At 30.0% G+C, this 17,149-nt stretch overlaps 1 protein-coding gene across 7 annotated transcripts in view; it reads right to left on the bottom strand.

Moving 5' to 3' along the window:
* LOC106793531 (neuronal acetylcholine receptor subunit alpha-7) overlaps positions 1–17,149 on the bottom strand; it is a 250,571-nt gene that overhangs the window by 103,548 nt on the left and 129,874 nt on the right. The gene's annotated exons all lie outside the window — the stretch shown is intronic.

Genomic DNA, 17,149 nt, shown 5'->3' on the forward strand with positions numbered 1-17,149 from the left:
GGAAAACGACGGTAAATTAATGTTTTATGTTTAAAAATTGTTTCTCTCTTGTAGAATTTATAATATTATTTTTTTTTCTTTATTTATTTATTTATTATTTATATTCAATTTTGTTAATAAATTAATATTCCCTTCGTACGAACGGGAAAAGAACTTTTTCGCAGATTTTAATTATCGGAAACGAAATAATAATAACCGATTGAAATAATAAATCGAGAAGAGAGAAAAAGGTGAGGATATTTTTTTTTTTTTCAATGTAAATTTCAACACAGTATAAACGAAGATAAATATTTCGAGTTTATTTATTTTCCATTTGGAAAAACTTGAGCAATGAGAGTTTTTATTTTCTAATAATTCAACTATTATTTCGAATGATAGAGTATACGTACTATGTCTCTCTCTCACTCTCTCTCCCTCACTCGTGTTACTGTGTTATTCCCGGATTTTCTTCCAAAATGAAAGCAAGAAAACACGATGCGACGATGACGACAACAACGACGACAACAACGACGACGAGGACCATTCGAATCTTTGTACGTGATATTATGGAAATGGTGCTCGAGATAAGAAACACACTTCGCGACATACTTTCCATTTGAACGCGAGTAATACTTGATTTTTATTCTTCTCTTTTCTTCTTTTCTTTTCTTTTCTTTTCTTTTTTACCATTTTCTCTTTTTTTTTTTTTTTCACCTTTGCAAGCATCAAAGTAAGTACTCGTGTATTTACCTATCTATACTCGTTTCACAAGTACTAGTGAAATAACACCGCGCGCACTCGATTCTACCCATTTATGCTAATTTTTTTTTCAAAGAGCTTATTATTATCAAAGAAAACAAATGGTCTCGAGAATTTCTTTAGAAATAGAATCGATCCCTCTTCGGACTAATAATTAATGAAAAATTATTTCATTTTTATGCTCGCGCAAGACGAGGATTGTTTGAAATAATATAAACCTCGATAAAAAGAACTATTTGTTTTATTTTAAATAACAACAACAACAAAAAGAGAACCGAAAAAAATTGATTACTATTTTGAGACTAAAAACTTTTCAACCCGTCCAAATATAATACTCGATGCATTATTTATTCTATCTTAAATAGAAATTTATACTATTCGATGTTTTATATTTTATTTTGTCATTATTGTTGTTAATCCATTCGCTCTATGCTCATTAAACAATTTTTATTTAATATCAAATTGATCGATCTAATTCGATCGTTAAAAAACAAAATCTAATTTAAAATAAATAAGATAAAAAAAAAAAAAAATGGTTGGATCTCAAAGGACCATTGAAATGCAATCGTGTATTCAATATTCGAATACTTATGAAATAATAGAAAAAGTATCTATAACGGTATAAGTATAGTTTGATCGATTTTCCTAGCTTTAAAAGCTCCGAAGCTTACGAGAAAAAGAAAGAGAATTTAAACAAATAGAAATTCTTTTATATTCTTCTCTCAATCTTACCAATTTCGCGCGTTCCTTCGCATAACCTGTTATAACAAAAGATTATAATTTATAAATACGCGTATAAATACAATTTCACGGTAGTAGTATTCATTTAAAAGATTCCGAATAATCGATATGGTTTTAAATAATGATATTTAACGTTTTATGAGAGGATCATTTTAAAATTGTCATTAACTGTTACCGAAATGTTCGTTCTATGTAATATTTTTAAATGTTTCTTTATCAAAACATGAGATTAGACAGATTATTGTTTCGTTTTAATTGGATTGATATTAACACTTTCGTTTTTTCATTTATTCATTGATTCGTTCACGTTAGTAATATTATTTTACAACAATATATAAATATTATAACTATCGATAGATAGATTTCAGCGTATCGCAGCGTATTCCATCGACATAGTAAATCGTAATTAAATACATTGATCTGTGTCGGTGATATGAGATCAGACATCATAAAAAGAGAAAGAGAGAGAGAGAGAGAGAGAATACCAATTGACAAGTAATTAACTCCAACCCTTCTAATACAGGAATGACGTGTTAAAATACCTTCAATTTTATTATGATTTTATTTTTCAGTCTTATTGACCTCATATTTATAATTGCATTTAATGGGCTAGTGACTTTCATAAAATTTGATCGAATGCAAAGATAAGTTTTGTATATGCATCAGTTTTCTATACCACCAATAATGTATCTCGTAATAAATTTGTCACTTATTTATCATCCATGATATAATTATAAATGTGTATACTACTTTATAATTATTCAATTTAAAATAAAGAAATCGTTTATCTTTTTTTTTTTTTTTCAAATTTCCACGTTACCTATATATCGATCATTTAATTAAAAAAAAAAGAATATATTATAAATCATTGCGTGTGTATTTGTCGAAGAGAAATCCCCCCCAAAAAAAAAAATGAAAATAAATTAATTAAATATTTGCTTTTATTTTGCTACGATGAATTTCCTTGTGGGAGGGAAAGGGGGGGATAACGTAAAATTTAATAATAACTAAAACGTTTATTTTATCGCGTTGAAAGTTGTTTCCGCGACGATCAGATTTATTGATCTATAAGAGATAATAAACAGTTATATAGATATCTGTGTATATGTGGTTAGTACTAGAATGCATTACGATATAGTAGAGAGAGAGAGAGAGAGAGAGAGAGAGTGAGAAAGAGAGAAGGGGGAAATCTCGATGGTTCGCATATTATCGACAGAAACGGCAAATCAATTCGCGTTAACGAGCCTCTCGCAGAGATTTAATGACTGTAAATGTAATACATTGATTAATCTATCCCAGATGGGATATTGAAATGTGAGAGTTAATTATGACTTATGGTGTGAAAGACATCACTGTGTCTAATATCGTTCATCTTTATCGTCGATATTTTATTTATGTGCGTTAATAAACGCAAACGTATAAATGAGAAATTGTTAATATTACAGTACACACACACACACATGTCGGAGAAAAATAATAATCTTAATGAAAGAACACAACGTTAACAATTTTACGTTATAAATTATTAAATTAATATTTACGATAAATATATTATATATTATATAAATATATAATTATATATCTTATTTCTATATAATATAAAATTATTATATTAAAAATAATTATTATGAAAAGAACAAGCTCACCAAATTAATTTTCTTTCTATGTATCTCGCACAGGATAACTTGAAAATCTGTTGTTAGTAATTTTTTACTGGAGACGTTACGTCATTGTTAACAGGTTCGCTGTTAGAGACAAACTGAACGCAGAAGAAATAAGTCGAATGACCGAAGACGAAATGTAAACATTACCGAGTTAATGAATGCGAGAACGAAAGACAATGTTTACTAGTTCAAATTTATTGAAATCAAAATTCAACGCACAAGTTCTCTTCGAATAATATTATCAAAGACGATTTTAATGACAAACGTAAAAATGTTACTTTTTATCGTCGACTTATTTGTACGTTGAATATTTTTTACTATTCGTTGAAGATGAAAAAAGAAAGAAAAAAAACGTACGTTTAGATAATAAAAATTGCGAGAGGATAATAATCATGAAGGAAAAAGAAAACATTTGTATGTACTTCGTGTTTTCTCTGTTTATCGTGACACCTTTTAATTAACGTGCCATCGGTTTAACGATCACAGCACTTATCGTAATCTTTTCCCCGATTAACTAAAGGATAATATTTATGGGGATTAATTAAGATTAAACGAATGAAATAAAATAATGAATTTTGTTAATCTTTTCGATATTGTTTATGAAATAAAATTTTCTCTATAACAACCGATCAAGGTACTACCATGTTGTTGCGATTATTTTTTTTTTTTTATTGAATTTAATCGAATAATAGATAATGGTTACGGTTTATTAAGAATAAAGTAATGAAATATATAATAAATGTTGAATTTTTGTTTTCCGATATTATTAAATGATGACACAACATTGGTAAAAGCAGTATATTCAGTTGATGATAAACAATAGTATAGCAACGTTCTCGATTGGTGAAGGACTATTCATTGTAGATGGACAACCAATGATAATAGTAACCATCATTATAGATAGCTAATAGTAATCATGTGTTACGAGTCCAATTGATAGTCGTGTGATATCGATAATTGTCGATGGTCTTGTACGAGTTAGTGACACGTTATTGTTTATACGTGATGCTTGTTAATCGATATGTCTTGTCCATTAACAAGTATCTCGTTTTAGATAGGCTATACACAAATTTATCTTTCTTTGAAAATAAAAAAAAGAAATATATATATAAATTCTATATTAGTATATATATTACAATTAATTTTAATATTTATAATTTTTAATATTTAATTTTTTAGTATCAAATGACCCCATTTATAATACAACAAAATTGTACGTATGTAAAATTTATCTTTCTTTAAAAATAAAAGAGAAATGAATATTTGTATACTTTGTATATTGGTATGATAAATAATTTGAATATTTATAATATTATAAATTTTAATATATATTTTTTATACTTTTTCATATATTCTCATTTTAAATATTTATGAGAACGAAAAAGAAAAAATAAGATAAGATGAAATATATATATATATTTATGTATGTATGTATGGGAGTAGGAAGATTGAGATTTTAGTTAAAATTAATAGCAACGTAGATATTTTAGAAAATAGCGTTGGTTAAATGCCAGCTATGGTGAAATATTGTCGAGGGGATGGAAAAGTAAGGGATCTACGTTCTTGATGATAATATCCTTGTGAAATATACCCCTCGGTGTAACGGCATCATTTAAATACGACACTTAAATACTACTTAACATTCGACCGAAAATAATTAAAGTTAAGAATATAGTATTAAAAATAACAAAAAAAAAAAAGAATTCGATTGAATGCTTTATTTCAACGGTGTCAACTATACTTAGGAAAATTCGTTCTATTCAATGATTACAACAATAAATAAATGTAATATTTTTTCCTCTACCAGTTAAGTATAAATTTGTTCCTTCCGTATTTCATTTTAAATGAAATAATCGATAAATTCGTGAAATTTAATCATAAGCAATCGTGATATCGAATCGTAAACGCGAATTTCAAATCGTATCAACATAATTACGTAACAATTTGTTATTACTTTACCTATTTCGCGTGTAATCCTAACAAATCACCTATTGTCAAATTAAACCAAAGGAATAATTATTACACGACAATACGATTTTGTACATTCGATCAATCACCTTACGCACTACAAATATTTTTCATTTCTTTTTTATTTGTTTTCAATGAATTTCATTTAATACATACATACATTTAATCAACTTATCGTTATCCCTGATAGGAAAAAAGTAAAATAAATTATTTATAAAATATAGCTATATAAAAATATTGAAATTTCACATTTAATCAAATCTTAATATACTTTTGCAATTGATGTGATATCAACAAATTTGTTAAATTAATACGAACACTTTTCGATTAAACATTCATTTAAAAGTAAAGAATTTTAAAAAGAAAATATTGTTGAACGTGTGTAAACATTACACCGATGTATACGAAACTCCTAGTCATTGTATTTAAGCAAGTATAGAAAAAAGATATTTTTGAATAGGAAGAGCAGCACATCGGTGTGACACCACTCGAGATACAATCGCAAAGCTAGTAACTGCTTCTATCCACACGTGCATTTATCTCGAGGCATGGCACGGCATGGCTTTAACTAAAAAGACAGACGCTAATGAAAAGAGGTTGCTACTGGAAAAGGGAAAGCAAGCTTCAGATGATGTGGTTCCGTGATTATCACTACCAACCAGGTAACAACAACCCCCTTTCCATACAATAGCGTAGTCACGCCTATAACTTTCTTCGTGTGTCTATTAAAAATCTTCTCTGAATTAATTAAATTAATATATTCCTTTTCAATTATTATCTCTTTCTTATTCTTCGATCTTTCTCGATAAAAAAAAAAACAAATTTTCTCGACAGTATAAAAATATACGAACGAATGATCGATTAATTTTTCGATCAAGTGTGAATTGAATATAATATCTAAAACATATATATTTTATATTATCTATTATATATTAGGATAACAAAAAAATTTATTTTTAAAAAATAAGATAAACGACTGCTGGTATTTATTACGTTCAAATTTGCTCATATTATTCAATATTGTTCACGTTAATAAGAAAAGTTATTATATTAATGTGTCTCGATGAAAATATTATTCAATATTTTATAATCGTATTGAAACAAGATAAACAATGTTTAAACATGACTAAGTTAGAGATTTTTATATTGAACGTTGTTTATTTTGAAAATATTTGCCAAACAAAAAAAAAAAAACAGAGAAAAAATACCGTACGAAGAAATAGAAATTCGATGGAAACGGGAAAATATTCTTGGAATTATGGAGAAAGAAATTAGCGTGTTTGTGAGGAGGGGGGGGGAGGGGGAAGGCGGTTTGTAGACAATTTTATTATTTTAACGAGAAAATTTCTCGGTTATTATTATAAGCTTCGAGAATTGAGTAAATTTGAGATGAGATGTTGGGTTTGGTAGGAAAAAAGCTTCGGGAGAAATTCTTGTCGCGTGCAAAACGATTAAAAAAGGAACTCTCGCATACTCGAGAAGATTCGTTTCTGTATTTTCTCGCGATCACGTTCATGAAAAAATAAAAAAGGAAAAAAAGAGAGAGAGAGAGAGAAAAAGAGAGAAAAGGAACATCACGACCTCGGTAAATGCAATTGCGAAGTTAAACGTTCCGAGATAAGGGCTAATGAGCTTTCGGGTTGTGAAGCTTTTCGGTCGTAACCTTTAACACAAACTTCAAGGAAAACCCCATTCGATAAAAGTCGACGACGCAAACTTCTTGAAACTTTGTCAAAGAAGCAACAACGTTCGTTCTTGTTTGATTTATAAAAAAAGAAAAAAAAAAAAAAAAGAAAAAAGCCGATTGCCCGTCATACCAAAATCTTTTCGTAATTTATCTCGGAAATGTTAATAAAATGAAATTATTATTCAGACACAATGACAAATTTTATTCACTCGTTGACGTTAAGCGTATTACAAAAAAGAAAGAAAGAAAAAAAAGAACAGAAAAAAAAGGCACATAAGAAAGACATCTTCTTATGATTTTATTTCAACGAAGAATTCACAAAGAAAAATTCAATAAAAGATATAAATAAAAACTACGATGTTACGAATACGAAGGATACAAATATTTGTCGAATTATTTCGTTTTGTAAAGGAGGACACGCGGCCCGTTTTGTAAAGAAAAAAAAAAGGAAAAAATGACAAAAATATTCGTTGCACCTGGGCAGGTGTGAAAACGGTTATTTCGCGGGAGGACAACGAAAAAGCGTCACGATTTCGTTCTGTTTTCCTCCTATTGTTTTTCGAGTGTAAAAAAAAAAAGAAGAGAAAAGGGAAAAGAAAAAGAAAAAGAAAACGGGGCAGGTAATAGATGCGAGAAAAAAACGATAGTACATACTCGAGAGTCCGGAGAATCGGAATGCTGGTGTATATCTACGTGCATTTATCTCTCGCTTTGTGTAGAGCCGCCAAAAAAAAGAAAAAAAAAAAAAAAAGAAAATAGAAAAGAGTTGGTGGAGGAGACGATTGTATGTATGTACCTTGCCGCCCTTAAAATGAAAATAAAAAAAAATTGAAAGAGTGAGGGAAGAAAAAGTGAGAGAAGAATGATAAAACGATAGTTAATATAACGCGTGATTAAACAATTTACGCATTGACGTCATTTCAATGGAATTTCTTCTCGAAAAAATCATTTATTATTTATTTGATTATTTTTTAACAACGTTGTCAAAATGATACAACAAGAGAAAGAGAGAAATAGAAACAAATGATCTAGAATAAAATAGAAAAATAATTCGTTAGATTTGATTTATTTCATTATAAATATAATTAATAAATAAAATATTAAAAATCTGTTTGTTATTTAAAACTTTGTTTTACCTTATGATCATGTACTCGATTACGATTAATTAATAACATACTAATTATTCTAAATAATAATATTAAATTATAAAAATGTTAACGTGTTATATATTACGCCAGTTATTTTTTTTTTTATTAAATGGAGAATCAAAGAGAATGAACGTAAATCTATTTTCAATTTCCCAACAATTGTCAAGTACTCTTCCACTATACACATATATGCACGTATTCGCACATACATACACATACATATATATCACACGTAGGACTGTTGGATGACCGGTCGTAAATTCAAGTGTAGGCGTTTCCGTCGATCCCGTTCTCTCATTCAATGAAAACAATCGTTGCCATAGTCGTTCACGAATCCTTCGACAAATTCTATTTTCCGAGAATGTTGATCCCTTTGCCATCATTTCATCCTCATCTCATTCTCTCTCTCTCTCTCTCACTCACTCTCTCTCTTTCTCTCTCTTTCACTGTTGGTTTGCTTTTCTACCTTTAACGTACTCTCCCACGTGTCTCTTTTGGTGATGACATTTATGAGAGAACGGTTGCAACTCCGTTGGTGGTAGCTAAAGCAACAAGTAAGTCATATAAAGTGAGAGAGGAGAAAGAGAAGGAAAAGAAATAGATAAATGATGAAAAAAAAATTCTAGATAATTTATTTCTGTATTTTTTGTTGTTCCTCTCACGTGAATACGATTATTTAAATAGAGAAAGTTTTGTTTCTTTGAACAATATCAACTCGATAATGATGATGAGTACTTAACGATGCAATAACGCACAACGTGAATAGATTTAAGTAAATATGAACGTGCGAAATTTGTTTTTTTGAAAGAAGAAACGAAAATAAAAGATACGAGTGCAACGTTTTTTTTAATGTGTATAGAAAAAATCATTAGAAATTTGCATATCGGATAAATGTTACCCTTGGGATGGTGAAAAGTCATTGTTTTATCTTCAAAATTCATTTCTTTTTTGTAAACCAATGCGAAGTCATTTTTATATCGTTTTTCTTTGATAAGTGCTTATGATCGTTAATTGTTTTTAAAAACAACATACATCGATTTTCTTGTTATACGATTTGGAATTTATATTTCATTAAAATATAAAAAAAATATTAATTTACTAGTATTGAAATTCGTTAAAAATAATACGCCATAAAAATAGAAAGGGAATTAGGATTAATTTGCAATTGGTATTCTAATAAACAATTTTTACATTGTAGATTGTTATCATTTTTTGAATATCGTATAAAATAAATTGTATATTTGCGAATGATAAACTGTAAAAAATGAAAAAAGTTGTTTAAAAATGCACCACTCGTCCGATATATCGGACAGATGCGATGAAGTCTCGAAAGTATAATACTTAATCGAAATCGCGAATCACGAAGACATTTCTTTTCGGAAAAATGTTGAGGTATCGAGAACGGAAATTCAGAACATCGATCAGCCTTATCCACTGAAAGTCGAACGACTAACAGACGTCTTACCTTGCCCTTTCTTGGATTTTCAAACTCTAGCTTTCCTTGTTATATATAAGTCGAGATAAGACACACGAGAACCAGTAACGTTACTCCTTTCATAATTCTCTCTCTCTCTATATATATATATCAAAATATTTCTTTTATTTCTTTCTCTATTTTTTTTTTTTATTTTTTATATTCATTTTAAGAAAGAACAATCCTTTGGATTGATCTTCGAAAATACACTTTTCTTCTTTCAAGTATATAATTAACTCATCCGAATTGCGATCATTATTCAAATATATGTGTCAAATAAATATATTTATAATTAAACGAATAAGTTACATTGTTATAATAATAAAAAAAACACACACACACATAAAAGAATACATCTTCTTCTGAAATCTTTTGCTGATCGATCATCCAAAAATAATTTTTTAATCCGTGCGTAACGATTGGTTGGTTATTAGACGTTAAGCATAGAAATTCTTTTTAATAAAACAAAATATTAAAAACACAATTAATCCGAACTCTTCGTTTCATTTTCTTTTTTTCGGTTCAAAAAGAATTCAAATAGGAAAGTAATAAAAAATATTCTTTAAAATATCATTCACTCGTTTAATCAACCCTATCAAATTTCTATTTTTTTAATTACCCGTTCAAATTCTCCTCGTTACAAAAGAAAAGATATAAAAGGAACAGATGCGTGTGAGAGAAGGTTGTATATAAAAAAAGAAACAGAAACGTTTAATATTCTCGATTTTCTCTCTGTTCCTCGGGAAAAAAAAAAAAAAAAGAAAAAAGAAAAAAACGAAACGAAAAGCAAAAACCGACAAACGTTTTTAAATAGATCCAGGTGTAATGGTGCTGACAAAAAAAAAAAAACTGTTCCAAAGAGAATATCAATTTTGGCTAACGATTACTCTGGATTTACGCTGCATACGCTGAACATTTTCCAAGCTTGCCAGTAGGATTAACACGTATGTGAGAACGAAATTTGTCCTCGGGCTCGTTTTCTCCTTATCGTTCCACCTAATTTCTCTCTCTATGTTGAATTTTTAACGCGCACGCGTATATTATCCGATTACTCGATTATACCTATTACGCGTATAATAAAACTAAACGATACACGAGTCGCGGATTTTTTTTTTGTTAAGTATTATTATTATTATTATTATTTTTAATTATTATTATTATTATTATTATTGTTATTATTGTTTTATTTTAAATTTTTATTATGATTTTATTTTCATTTTTTTTTGTACGGATGAAAATTCTCGTTGGAAGAAAAAAAAACTAGAACAAATGATTCGTGATATAATTTATCTAAATTTCTAAATAATCTCGTCTTTTTCTTTCTTTTAAGATTTTTTCTTTTTTTGATTCCTTATTATTTTCTTTTTTTTCTTTCTTTTTGTTTTTTTAACAAGGGCTGGTTACATCGAAGAGAATCAAAGTTTCGTGGTGCGTTCGATCCCAGCGGTCAGGGTTTCATCGACCACGCCGCGAAGCCTGCTCCCTCGTTGGCGTTTGCCACGCACGCGTGCGGTTATCACATTTTAACAATGTACAAAATTCATTTATTATTATATTCTTCTTTCGTTCCCTTTTTTTTCTCTATTTTTTTGTTTTTTTTTTTACGAAGGTATATATACATATAATATTTTGTTCGTTCTTCAACTCAGAGTCACGTTTCGATGATGCCTGGCACCATCCTATAAAAAATCGCGTATATACATTTAATATTAAATTTATTACGGATATAAAAAAAAACAAACACAAAGTTTTGTATAATAAGTTCGTTTGATAAGATTGGAAAGATTGCAATATAAGCAAATAATGATGATAGAAGAGAACAAATTTTGCTCTTTTTAGTTTTCCTTACTTTCTTTCTTTATTTATTTCTTTTCATCTTTTTTTTTTTTCACATATACATACGAAACCTATGAAGTGCCCAGAGAAAACGCGTGCAACAAACTACTCTCACAAACTCGTAATTATAATGTTTCCTAATGCTTCCTCTTTCTCCCCTCCCCCCTCCCCCACCCACCCGTCCACTCTCTTTATCTCTCTCTCTCTCTCTCTCTCTTTTTCACAAGGTGGACTTACAAATATAAGGTACATTGGACTACCAAATGAGCTTTTAAGCTGTGCACCGCATTTAAAAGAGGAAAACCATGGGCAACGTTCGAAACTCGTTTCGTTTCGTTTCGTTTCGTTTCGCTCGACTACTCGGAAGTAATTTCGCGTACTACCTTTTCAAATCTCGTCCAGCGTAATTCTTCATATAGCGTGAATCTTGATGAGAGATAAAGAAGAATAAGAATAAGAATAAGAAGAAGAAGAAAAACTTTGCTGCGAGTAATAAAAGACGAGACAAATAATATACCAACTGAATGATTGAAAATTTCGTAATTTTGTTCTATCTCTTTCCGTATAATTTACTCGTAGTGAGTTAATGGAAAAGAAAAAAAAAAAAAGTTAAATGAAAAAAAAAAAAAAGGTAGAGTAAAATCATTGTCATTATTGATTAAGTTTGCAAGAATGAAGGCACTCACGCGGCAACAACGTTTGTAAAAGTTCTATCCTCGAGCTCGTTAAATTCTCAAATTAGTTGGAAAGAGAGAAAGGTGAATGAGAGAGATGTAGATAGAGAAATAACAAGATCGATATATGTACGTAAGTGTTTATGTATATGTATATATAACAACGCGTGCCTTTGAAAGGTGGAATAACGGGAGTCTCTTCCTGTTCGAGTAAACCTCGTCGTGGACGTCATAAATGTCGGGCAAACTGTCGGAAAGTTAACGTCGTCGAATCACCAGCTGAAGGTACTACTACTGTGTTCCATACACCTTCCAAACTCCCGCCAGCGTTATAGGAGAATACCAAAACCGATGAATACCCGCGTTTATGTGTGTTTGTGTATCAGTAAGTGTGTGTATGTGTGAGAGAGAGAGAGAGAGAGAGAGATAGAACGGACTTCTGCTATATATTCTAGGATTTAGGAACCGAGTTCAGTGGAATACTAATACCTTAGAGATAGAAAGAGATGGAAGAGGAGAGAAAGAGAGAGAGAGAGAGAGAGAGAGAGAGAGAGAGAATGTTAACCTATCCAACGAGTTACCATAACGTTTCTCTATGCTACTCATCCAAACTTATCTTTCCTCTCTCATGAGAAACGATGACTTCCTAGAAACGTATTTTCAAACTCTATCTTTCACACCGTCCGAACTCATACGTCGTATTTAACGGGAGACACCACACCTGTGTGCGAAAAGTCATTTAAATTCGTGGAAAAAATTTGCCATTCAAATGATATCCACTTGTGATATGTGGTGTTTTTTTTTTTTTTTTACTTTATCCCCTTCTGTAACATCATTTCAACTTTTCATAATTATACGAATTTAAAATATACAGATGTATTTTTGTAATTATTATATATGTATACTTGTTTCTATTCTTATTTCAGTGTTTTATCGATATGTATAATTTATTTATTAGTTCATATTAATATTTATATAGCTCGTTGAAAAAATGAAGGAACCCGAGCCCCGAAATAAGAGAATTCGAGATACCGTGGGTTAAAGTGAAAGTATTTAAAAGAATTTCGTAAATAGATATAGATATAGATTCTTTTGATTTGTCAAAAAGCGTCATTATAATTCTTAATTAGAATTCCCAATGTTTATAAAAGAGCAAATTTTCTTCTTCAGTCATTCATGTTAAATCCTTTCGTAATGGAAAGAGTATTACTTACTGAGAAATGCTTATCGACGATGCGACAAGAATGCTCGTTAACTTCAGTTAAAACGTTCTCAGAAGACACCATCATCCTTTAGATTTTCCCTTTTTTTATTTTTCTTCATAAATGCTTTCCTCAAACAAAGAGTTCGTTAATTTTTATTCGCGTTAAATACCCACCACTCAAAATATAAATAGTTTTTTACTCTAATTACTCTTTTTACTGAAAGACTCTCCCTAATTATTGCAATCTTTCTTCAACTCTTACTTACTACTACTACTACTACTACTTTACTTTATATTTATTTAGTATATATATATTTTCTTTTTTTTCTCTCTTTCCTTTTCATTATTTTCTTTTCGAATAGTGTCAGACATCGTTCTAGTGACTCGAGTTAAACGAAATCTTAGAGCTTTTCGGAAGTGGAAAAAGGGTTTTCTCCCGTGTGTCCGAGCTTGCGTCCTACAAAGTATATACAACACTCTCTTCTTTATTTATCCCTGTAAATTGAAGTATAAGAAGATATTTCAAAGAAAGTTGAATGCTAAAAGCAAGAGAGAGATAGATAAAGATAGTGAGAGAACTGCAGAGAAAAAGTGAATGAGAGAAAGAAAATGCGAGAGATCGAAAAAAAAAAGTTTGCGAAAAATATCCGTGACTATATATTCGTTTTATATATATATATATATATATATATAGAGAGAGAGAGAGAGAAGAAAAAAAAAGCTAGAAGATATCATTAAGCTCGTTCGCCGGAAGAAGATAGATAAGTTAAACGGATCGTCGATTATATAAGAGTGAAAAAAGTAAGAGAAAGATAGTGGAATAAACCGCTAATTATCCTTCCTCTTTAAAGGCGAGCCAAGCTAATGATACTTTTAACGGTTCTCATACCGTTTAGACAGAGTTTTTACGTAATAGATGTGACGTGATCCAAAACTCTCCCTTTACTGTGATAATATAAAGAAAAAAGAATTTCAACGTATTCGAAAATTCGTATTACACGTAACTATAATATTAGCAAGCATAAATATCACCCAACGATCTTTCATTCGATATTAAAACTCTGCGCATTTATTTTCTTTCATCCGCGTTTAAAAGCAAACGTAATATTTTAACATTTAAACGTGATAATATTCTTTTCTTTTTCTGTTTGATTAAAAAAACAAATTTTCTCTCTTGAAACTAAACAAAAATAAAGCTCGAAGCTTATTTTATTCTCTTTTCCTTTTATTTATTAACAATCTTAAAATAATCATCATCATCGATTTTACGTAATGAAAAATCATCGTCAAGACAAATATTTGCGTGATAAAGTTAGATTTTAATAAATAAATAAACATTCCATTAATTAGACCTCACGAGGACTCATGCTCGGAGTTTTTTCGAGGTCATTCCTTTTTCCCTTCCAAAGGGATTGCGTTTGTCTAATCGTGGGAGGGTTCGGTTGGTGAAAACGTGTGGCAAAACGAAAAGGACAAACGGCTGTTCTCGTTCGTTTGACGAAAGAGGCGAGGGAGCGGGCACCGGGCCCGGTCCTGCGGTGGTACGCAGTAACGGGGTAGCCTGACGTCGCGATTCAATTAATTATCCACATAATTACGAGCACCGTTCGCCACCAATCGAAACCGCTCTATGATATCAAACCAACTATCAAGAATCGATCGAAATTTTTAATATCTCTATATGTTATTATACAATCAATTATTATTATTATTATTATTATAGAACATTGTATTAGATTCGATCGTCCATTTAAACTTTCGATAAAATTTGTTTGTTTTTTTACAAATATCAATTGTCACATCATCAACGCTATCAATTATTACCGTAACAAACGAATCGAGAATTATATTATATTTCCTTTTACAAAAAAATGTTTTAAAAACAACGATATACCTCTGTCTCATTTTTTGTGAAAATTATTTCAAATGTTGCGAGTATTGTAGATTGGCGAAAAATGAAAATAGGAAAATGTGAAAATATCGTGTGGATCGTTGTAAAATCACGTAAGTCGGTAAACGTTGTAAGAGCGTTATTTCCGGCCAATTGCGCCGACGTAGGGACAATTTCGAAGGATGCCGAGAGGTAATGGTCCTGGACGGAACAGATTTTACGAGCCGCACGCCAATCCTGTTCTGTCTCGTATCCTCGGGGGATTACCCCTGGCTTAAATTCACTACCATCGACTAAAAGTATCTCCGAGCGGAATACACTCGTGATTCGTTTTACGTTCTTGCCGTAAGCATATCTTCTTCCGTTTCACGCGTTCAAGTATTTGCCTAAGCGTTTTTTTACCCTCCGGGTGGGAGGGCGTTAGAGAGGGGTAAAGAAGGAAAGGTGACGAACTCGTCAAATTTTTCAAAAATTCTTATACTTTTATATTACCTAATTCATTTTCACACTTTTTTTTTGGATCCCCCTTCAATCAAAATCTGATTAACTTTTTAGTTAATTTAAAAAAAAAATGTAATAAGACTTGAGATTGTGTGCGAGTAATTAATTTGTATAAAATGTTTATTCTGAATTTAGTATTTTTAGTTTTTTCGTTCACGTAGATATGAATTTCCATCGGAGATATATGATATTAGCGTTACATTGAGAAACAAGGAATGGATTGTTGGCAACATTTTTGAACGAACGGGATCGTTTACTCTGAAAATAGTACGAATCGGAAAACCGGCGAATGTTTAATTGGATTAAAATCAATATCCCGGTTGGACATAGTCGATGACAAATATCTAATTTTGTGATACATTGCATGTTTTAACGAAGATTAATCGAACACGTATATACACATACGGGATAAACGATCAACGATCCATTACGATTTATTTATTTTCACTATTTTCTTCTCGGCATAGTTATTACGAGCTATAAATAAAATTTGGAAATAATGAATATTCCATAAGAATGTTTCGTTTGTTTTCAATTATCACGTAAAGTGAAATTATTCATGATTTTTGTATTCGTTGATTGAAATCATTCGATTCCTTTATTAGCGTCAATGAACGAGTAAAGAAATAAAGAACCATAGAAATTGAAGGAGACGATCGATGAATCGATTCTTAATAATAACGTCGTGGTATCGATTAAGGGCGAACGACAATTCGTATTTTGAAATATTCGGGACCATCAATACGTGGATTAGCACGTCGATGTGACGGTTAACCACATAGGAGGGCCCCGAGATCGATGTACAGTGGCAATCTATAAATACCTAATACTAATTAATCTAATAGCTTTGAGAAAGATAGTAGTAGTGGGTTAAGAAAAACAAGCTTGTCACAACGTTCATTTCATAATAAATGATATTTTCTCATTTAACGTAACTCGATTTATCACTCGAAACTTTACAATAATAATTTAAATATAAAATAGATACGCTTAGAAACTTTTTTACATATAACGTAACATTTTGACAAGCTTGGAAGAAACGTTGATTTTATTTTTCATTTTGAAAAATGAAAATGACCGATATAGTTCATATGCAACTAATATGAATGTTTACTTTTCTCTCGTTTAATTGTTATCTAACATTATTATTATATTTAGTATCAAAAAGAGAGAAATAGAGATATAGACAGATGGATAGAATAGAATAGAATAGAATAGAATAGAATAGATAGATAGATAGACAGATAGATAGTAAGATAGACAGATAGATAGATAGATAGATAGATAGAAAGATAGATAGATAGATAGATAGATAGATATATAGATAGATTTATTACTTTTACGAGCCGTCGACTTTTTTGTTAACGTTAATTATTTATAAATTATTTCACGGTAAATATCGCTATTTATTTAAATTTTATATTTCTTATCTATCACACCCTTGTTTTTTTTTTACACTTATATTTGTTTTTCTTATTTAAGTGACACGTTCAATTCCATAAAACGATGACGAATAAAAAAAAAACCGGCCGGCTCGTAGATATAAAATATATATTTTACTACGGGATTAAAAGTCAATGTAGATAAAATTATATATATGTATATATAAATATATATATAAAT

The sequence above is a fragment of the Polistes canadensis genome, unplaced genomic scaffold (assembly GCF_001313835.1).
Source record: "Polistes canadensis isolate GaletaPanama2010 unplaced genomic scaffold, ASM131383v1 scaffold_15, whole genome shotgun sequence".
In the NCBI taxonomy this organism is placed as follows: Eukaryota; Metazoa; Arthropoda; class Insecta; order Hymenoptera; family Vespidae; genus Polistes; species Polistes canadensis.